This window comes from Nicotiana tabacum, chromosome 9 (genome assembly GCF_000715075.1).
Source record: "Nicotiana tabacum cultivar K326 chromosome 9, ASM71507v2, whole genome shotgun sequence".
In the NCBI taxonomy this organism is placed as follows: Eukaryota; Viridiplantae; Streptophyta; class Magnoliopsida; order Solanales; family Solanaceae; genus Nicotiana; species Nicotiana tabacum.
The window spans coordinates 104,802,542-104,811,348 of NC_134088.1; positions in this window are offsets into that span (position 1 = coordinate 104,802,542).

Below are 8,807 nucleotides of genomic sequence, written 5' to 3' on the forward strand. Positions count from 1 at the left end.
GGATCGATAGATAAAGGACCATTCTAGTCTATCAAATACTTTTTCGAGATCAATTTTCAAGAGGCGTTTTCCCCGACGCCCTCTAAGTTTTTGGAAATGGTTCATGATTTCTTGAATGATGATAGCATTGTCACTAGTGGGTCTTCCTTTTATGAAGCTAGATTTGTAGGGACTGATAAGCTAATCCAAAAAAGGTTTCATCCTATTGACAATGATTTTTGTGATGAATTTATAGATAGTATTACATAAACCTATAGGTCGAAAGTTTTTAAGGTTATTAGCATTCTGAAATTTGGGAATTAGGCAAATGTGGCTTGAGTTAAAGTTTTCAGGAATGAAGAGGGTTTTGAATATTTTATGGCAGTAAGATATGACCGAGTATTTTACAAGGTGCCAATATTTTTGGTAGAAAAAAAATGGTGGATGCCGTCTGGGCCAGGTGCTTTAAGTGGTTTAAAGGAAAATATAGCACGCACAATCTCATAGTCTTGCAGAGGATGATCTAGTAAAGTGAGGTCAATATTGTCAAAGCTAGTGGAAGAGTCGAGAATATTTTTCCACGAAGTTATTATGTGCTCGGTAGTGAATGCGTTTTGGAAATGGTTTAAGATATGATTTAAAATTTGTTGCGGATCAGTTATCCAGGAAACCTCACTAGTTTTAAAATAGGCAATATTATTAGTTCGTCGCCGATTGACGACGCTAATGTGAAAACACTTTGTGTTAGCGTCACCGTCATTAATCCAATTAATGCAAGATCTAAGTTTCTAGTAATCTTCCTCAATTCTAAGCAGGTTATTGTATTCGTTAATGAGGTTTTTTTCTAAAAGCTGTAGAAACATGCTAGTAGGTTAACGCGGGGAGGCCTGAATTCCTTTAATTCTGGCCAGAACATGTCGCTTCTTTTTATTGGTATTACCAAAAGTTGCTTTTGCCCATTCGCAAGCTTGAAGCCGGAAGGTTTCAATAGCTTCCATTAAAGGTTTTCTATGCCAGCTATTATTTACTAAATTTTCAAAGATGTGATTTAGAAGGGTTTGATACCGGGTTGAGGGATTCTCCTAATAATATTTAGAAGGAGAGGGGCATGTCGGAATGTGTTCTAGGTAAGTGAGTTACTGTGGCATCGGGATATTGTTCTACCCATTGGTCATTAGCTAGATATCTGTCAAGCCTCTCTAAAATTAATCCATTAGTTCTAACACAAGAATTCGTGCAAGTGTACTTAGCCCCTTTATAACCTAGATCCATTAGTTGGCAGTGTTGACACAAGACAAAAAATTAAAAATACGGTTAGTGTTGATAGGTCTACCACCCCACTTATCATCTTGGGACAGGACCTCGTTAAAGTCCCCTCCCAGTAGCCATGGTCCATAATAGTTGGAAGCTATGGACCGGAGATTATTAAAGATTATTACGAATATTAATATAAGTGCTAGCGTAAAAAATACTAAGGAGCCAATGGGTGTGATCAGGGTGTACCTACAGCATGGCATGGATTTTCTGGTGTGCTTTGTTAATTAGGTTAACGGTGACAAGATTCCCGAACCAAAGAATGACGATTCCTCCAGTAAGTCCAATAGCAGGGACTTCCAGTATGTCAGTGAAGTGAAAATTATCCCTAATCTCTGCATGGTTAGCCATTTTTGTTTCCAGCAGGGCAACCATGCAAGGGTTGTGAGTGTGGAGAAGCTCCCTAAAATATCTCTTAAAATCTTCATTATTTGCACCACGGATATTACAGACGACTGAACTGATAGGACTATACATTTGAGCTAGGTAGGGGGTGGTTGATCTTCATGCAGTATTTGGGTGTCTCTCCTCAGCGATGGACTCTGTACCACTGCAAAATTTCCTGTTGCTTCCAAAAGTAGAGTACATATTGTTATAGAGCATTTGAAGAGGGCTACTGGGCATTTGAATATGTATTTCCTGTCCTCCATCTCTTGAAATAGCATGCATGATGCTTCTCTAATGCTTGAAATTTCGGTGAACGATCCCCTGTGGTGAGGAACTATTATTTCCTCTATTAGCTTATCTTCCATCTTTTGTTCCTCTTGTTCTGGTTCGTTGGGAGGGGGTGGTTATTGGTGATGGATGTCTAGTGGTATTGGGTGATGCTGGGGGATAGGTTGCCATGGGAAGAAAATGGGCTTTTTCGTTACTTGCTCCTCGAGCATGAAATATGGAATTTGGTAGATTAGGTTCATGTTGTTGAGTGGATTGAAGTGGTATGGAAGATTCCAGTGAGCTTGCATGTTGTGGAATAGTGCTGGAGCCATAGCGAGGGCAAGTGGGTCGAGTATGTTGGCCATCCACATGTGGTTGATGTAGTTCTCCATGGCAAGAGTCATTCCTTTGGAGATGAATTGGGCTAGGAAGTTCGGATTTTGAAGAACAATCCATACTTCTTGGCCATTGATATTCATAGGGAAGAAGGTCACATGTCTCCGAAGACCCTGTTCTATCCATGACATTGAGTCTTGGTTCAGAGGGAGTGGTGGAGATACATAAGTGAGTAGGTAAAAAGGAATTTGCGGCGGGAAGGGAGGCGGATTTGCCATGAATTGTTGTAGGGTATTGTCACAACCCCAATTTCCATTCGTGGGGTATTGTGACTGCACATAGTCTCTAAGATTAGGTAAGCCTAAATAATATGAGGAAACATTAGATAAGAGATTAAAACTTGAACATCCCAACAATTTCATAAAAGGAATCTACCAAAACTCAATACATAAAATCCCAAAACCTGGTGAGATATAAGTCACAAGCTTTAAGTATAGTATTGAATAATCCTATGCATCACTGTCTATCAAAATATAAAGAAATAAGAGGAGAACAGAATAGAAGGGGACTCTGAGGCCTGCGGTCGCGGGAAAGTATACCTTTAAGTCTCCAAACGACAACATAACGTACTAATATCAGGGCTGGTAAGATGCATCTGGATCTACAAAAAGACATGTACAGAAGCGCAGTATGAGTACACCAACACGATACCCAGTAAGTGACTTGTCTAACCTTGTGTGGGAAAAACTCCCCTTAGGTTTTAGTACTATTATGGTATTTGCAATACGTGAAGGCCGTGTATGCGAGGTGACGAGTACGTACTTGGGTGAAATGTTGAAAATCCAGTTCTTGCTGAGTAGTTTTATTTTTAATTCCTTAACTGAGTTACCCTAGTATGTGTAGTCATCATGTTTAGCCTAACGTCGCATGTCTACGTATTTTAACTCTTACTTGGAATTTGTGCAACATGCTTAGTTGGATTACCTACTTCCTTGATTTTGTATTCAGTCTTTAACTGTATGATTCCTTGCTATAAATTTCATTGTCCCATTGGTTATCTATTGCATATTTACTTTTGGGACTACGAGGCGGTACCTTAATTATATGAAGCAATTAATGATATATTAGTAGAAATTAATCAAAAATGAGTCAAGAATCCCTACCCAAATATTTTCTTTGAAAATCTCTCAAACTTTCGCCTCAATTCGAGCTTTATATCTCAAAATATGAAGAAAATGGCAAACCCTCAATTTTAAACCTTCTTCCCAGCACTTTCGCTTTTGTGAGTCCTTAGCCGCATTTACGGCTCCGCACCTGCGGAATTTCCATCGCAGGTGTGGCCATCACTTAGGATATCAAAACTCGATTCTGCGGCACCCTAAGCGCACATGTGCTTCTACGAAGGGACATCCGCATATGCGCTTATGCCTCTATGGAAAGTCTCCGCTTCTTTGATCACCAGGCCTTCCTGGCCTTTTCGCTTCTACGGAACTCTGACCGCATCTGCGGTCTAGCTGGGCAGGCTACAAACTGCTTCTGCGGCTCAAGAAACGCTTCTGCGGTGCCGCACCTGCAACTCAAGAGCCGCTTCTGTGGTGCCGCACCTGCAGCCCAATGTGCGCATGTGTGATTGCACCAGACACTACCAAGCTTCAGTAATGCACCAAGTCCAATTTTGTTCCGGATTCAAATCTGAATCACACCCGGGGCCACTGGGACCCCGTCTGAATATACCAACAAGTCCTAAAATATCATACGGACTTAGTCGAGCCTTTAAATCACATCAAACAACGCTAAAATATGAATTGCACATTGATTCAAGCCTAATGAACTTTAGAACTTCTAACTTCTACATCTGATGCTGAAACCTATCAAATCAAGTCCGATTGACCTCAAATTTTGCACACAAGTCACAATTGACATTAAGGACCTACTCCAACTTTCGGAATCAGAATCTGACCATGATATAAAATGTCCACTCTCGGTCAAACTTTCCAGAAACCATCCAATTTTGCTAACTTCGCCAAATAACGTTGAAATGACCTACGGACCTCCAAATCAACATCCGAACATGCTCCTAAGACCAAAATCACCATACAGAGCTATTGGAACCTTTAAAACTCCATTTCAGAGTCGTCTTCACACAATTCTAACTACGATCAATTCCTACGACTTAAACTTCCATTTTATGGACTACGTGTCTCGTTTCACTCCAAAACCAAAAACCAATCCTCCCGGAAAGTCACATAAACACAAAATGAAATAGAGGGAGCAAAAAATAGGGGTTCGGAGCTAATTATCTTAAAATGATCGGTCGGGTCGTTATATCCTCCCCCTCTTAAAACAAACGTTGGTCCTCTAACGAGTATAGAGACATACCTGAATGGTGAAAAGATGAGGATAACGGTTGCGCATGTCATGCTTGGTCTCCCAAGTCGCCTCCTCGACTGGATGACCCTTCCACTAAACCTTCACTGAAGCGATGTTCTTTGACCTCAACTTTCGAACCTGCCTGTCCAAAATGGACAGTGGCTCCTCAACACAGGATAGATCCTTGTCCAACTGGACTGAGCTGAAATCTAACACAAGAGATGGATCGCTGTGATACTTCCGAAGCATGAAATCATGGAACACTGGATGAACTGCAGAGAGACTAGGTGGTAGTGCAAGTCTGTAAGCCACATCTCCAACCCTCTCAAGAATCTCAAAAGGCCTGATATATCTAGGGCTCAACTTGCCCTTCCTCCCAAACCTCATAGCACTCTTCATGGGCGAAACCCAGAGCAAGACCCGCTCCCCAATCATGAATGAAACGACGCAAACCTTCTGATCCGCATAACGCTTTTTTCCTTGATTGGCTTGTACGAAGTCGATCCTGAATCAATTTAACCTTTTCCAAAGCATCCTGAACCAAGTCTGTACCCAATAGCCTAGCCTCGCCCGGTTCAAACCAACCCACTGGAGACCGGCCCCTACTACCATATAAAGCCTCATATGGGGCCATCTGTATGCTCGACTAATAATTGTTATTGTAGGAAAACTCCGCAAGGGGCAAGAACTGATCCCAAGAATCCCCAAAATCCATCACACATGCACGAAGCATATCCTCCAATATCTGAATAGTGCGCTCAAACTGTTCGTTTGTTTGAGGGTGAAATGCTATACTCAACTCCACCCATCTGTATGACTCTCCAAAACTGCGATGTAAAATGCATACCCCGGTCATAGATGATAGATATTGGCACGCCATAAAGCCTGACAATCTCGCGAATGTAGACCTGAGCTAGCTGCTGCGAAGAGCAAGTAGTAACCACAGGAATGAAATGAGCTAACTTGGTCAATCTATCCACAATCACCCAAACTGCATCGAACTTTCTCTAACTCCATGGGAGCCCAAAAATAAAATCCATAGTGATCCACTCCGGAATCTCTAGCTTCTGAAGCAATCCACCTGGCCGTTGATGCTCATACTTCACCTGCTGATAATTTAAGTACCAAGCTACATATTCCACTATGTCCTTCTTCATCTGTCTCCACCAATAGTGCTGCCTAAAGTCTTGATACATTTTCGCGGCACCTGGATGAATGGAGTACCGCGAACTGTGAGCCTCCAGGAGAATCAACTCACACAAGCCATCTACATTGGGCACACATAGCCTGCCTTGCATCTGTAACACACTGTCATCTCTGATAGTGACTTCCTTGGCATCACCATGATGAACTGTGTCCTTAAGGACAAGCAGATGGGGGTCATCATACTGACGCTCTCTAATACGATCATAAAGAGAAGACTGAGAAATCACATAAGCCAAAACTCTGCTAGGCTCGGAAACATCCAATCTAACAAACTGGTTGGCCAAGGCCTGAACATCCAAGGCTAAAGGCCTCTCTCCTAATGGTAGATATGCTAAACTGTCCAAACTCTCCACCTTCTGACTCAAGGCATCGGCCACCACATTGACCTTCCCGAGAAGGTATAGAATGGTGATATCATAATCCTTAAGCAGCTCCAACCATCTCCGCTGTTGCAAGTTAATATCCTTCTATTTAAACATATGCTGTAGACTCCGGTGATTGGTGTAGACCTCACAAGGGACACCATAAAAATAGTGCTACCAAATCTTCAAGGCATGAACAATAGCTGCTAACTCGAGGTCATGGACAAGATAGTTCTTCTCATGCACCTTTAGCTGTCTAGACGCATAGGCAATCACCCTACCATCCTGCATCAACAATGCACCGAGACCAATGCGTGACGCATCACAATACACCGTATAGGACCCCGAATCAGTAGGCAACACCAACACTGGGGCTATCGTCAAAGCAGTTTTGAGCTTTTGGAAGTTCTCCTCACACTCTTCGGTCCACCTGAACGGAGCACCCTTCTAGGTCAATCTAGTCATAGGTATTGTAATAGACGAGAAATCCTCTACAAATCGACGGTAATACCTCGCCAAGACAAGGAAGCTCCGGATCTCCATAGCCGAGGATGGTTTGGGCCAACTTTACACTGCTTCGATCTTCTTCAGATCTACCTTGATCCCCTCACTCGATACTACATGACCTAAAATTTCACTTAATCTAGCCAGAATTCACACTTCAAAAATTTCGCATATAACTTCTTTTCTCTCAAGGTATGAAGCACAGTCCTCAGGTGCTGCTCATGATCCTCCCGACTCTAGGAGTACACCAAAATGTTGTCAATAAACACAATGACGAAAGAGTCAAGATAGGACTGAAATACATTGTTCATCAAGTGCATGAATGTTGTTGGGGCGTTGGTCAGCCCAAAAGACATAACAAGGAACTCGTAATGACCATACCGAGTCCAAAAAGTAGTCCTCGGGATATCTAGCACCCGATTCTTCAACTGATGATAGCCTGAACGCAAGTTGATCTTAGAGAACACTCTGGTACCCTGAAGCTGATCAAATAGGTCATCAATACGTGGCAATGGATACATGTTCTTCACTGTAACCTTGTTCAACTGGCGATAATCAATACACATTCGCATAGAACCATCCATCTTCTTTACAAACAAGACATGAGCACCCCAAGGCGACACACTGGGCAAAATGAATCCCTTATCAAGAAACTCTTGCAACTATTCCTTTAACTCTTTCAACTCTGTTGGGACCATACGATATGGTGGAATAGAAATGGGATGAGTGCCCGGTAACAAATCAATGCTAAAGTTGATATCTCTATCGGGCAGCATGCTCGAAAGATTCGTTGGAAAAATATCTGAATAATCCCTCACTACTGAAACTGACTCGACGGTAGGAGTGTCAGCACTAACATCCCTTACACATGCCAGATATATATTACACCCCTTTCTCAACCATTCGTTGAGCCTTTAGAAATGAGATAACCCTGCTAGGAACATGATCTAAGGTACCTCTCTACTCTAGCCGTGGTAGACCTGGCATAGCCAACATCACCGTCTTGGCGTGACAATCAAGGATAGCGTGATGGTGCGACAATCAATCCATGCCCAAAATAACATCGAAATCCACCATACTGAGTAATAATAAATCAGCTTTGGTCTCAAAACCACTAAGAACAACCAAACACAATCGATACACGCGGTCAACAATAATAGAATCTCCCACGAGTGTAGACACATAGACATGAGAACTCAAAGAATCACGGGATACCCCCAAATACGGAGCAAAATAAGATGACACATAGGAATAAGTGGAGCCTGGATCAAATAAGACTTATGCATCTCTATGACAGACCGAAACAATCCCTATGATGACAGAATCAGATGCAACTACCTCCGTCCTGGAAGGAAGGGCATAATATCTGGCCTGGCCTCCCCCTCTAGGGCAACCTCTACCTGCCCGACCTCTACCTTGAGCTGGATGTGTAGGTAGAGTGGCAGTCGGTGCTATAACAATAGCCTGAGGACCCGGTGGAGCATGCAGTGCTTGAATGGTCTGTGGAGGTGCACCTATTGGCCTCTTTCTCCTCCCTCTCCCGAGTCAATATACCCTCCAATCTCCTAGCAATCCCTACTACCTGTTGGAATGCGATGTCCATCTCCAACTTTCGGGCCATGCTAAATCTGATACTAGGGTTGAGCCCCTCGATAAATAGACGAACCCTCTATCGAACAGTAGCAACCAAGGCTGGTGCATGCCTAGCCAAATCACTAAACTAGACTGCATACTCTGACACAGTCTAAGAATCTTGGCGGAAGTGCTCAAACTCTACGCGCCATGCATCTCAGAGACTCAGGGGGACATACTCCCTCAATAACATATCTGAGAATTGAGTCTAAGTAAGTGAAGCTTCCTCGGCCGGACTACTCAACTCAGATGCTCGCCACCACTGATAGGCCGCTCCTCTAAGATGGAACGTAGTGAAAGAAACCCCCACTAGACTCCGCAACACCCATAGTACGAAGGATACAGTGGAATTCCTCAAGAAAACCCTGGGCATCCTCTGACGCCAAGCCACTGAAAGTAGGAGGGTGGTACTTCTTGTACCTCTCGAGCCTGAGCTGCTCCCCCTTA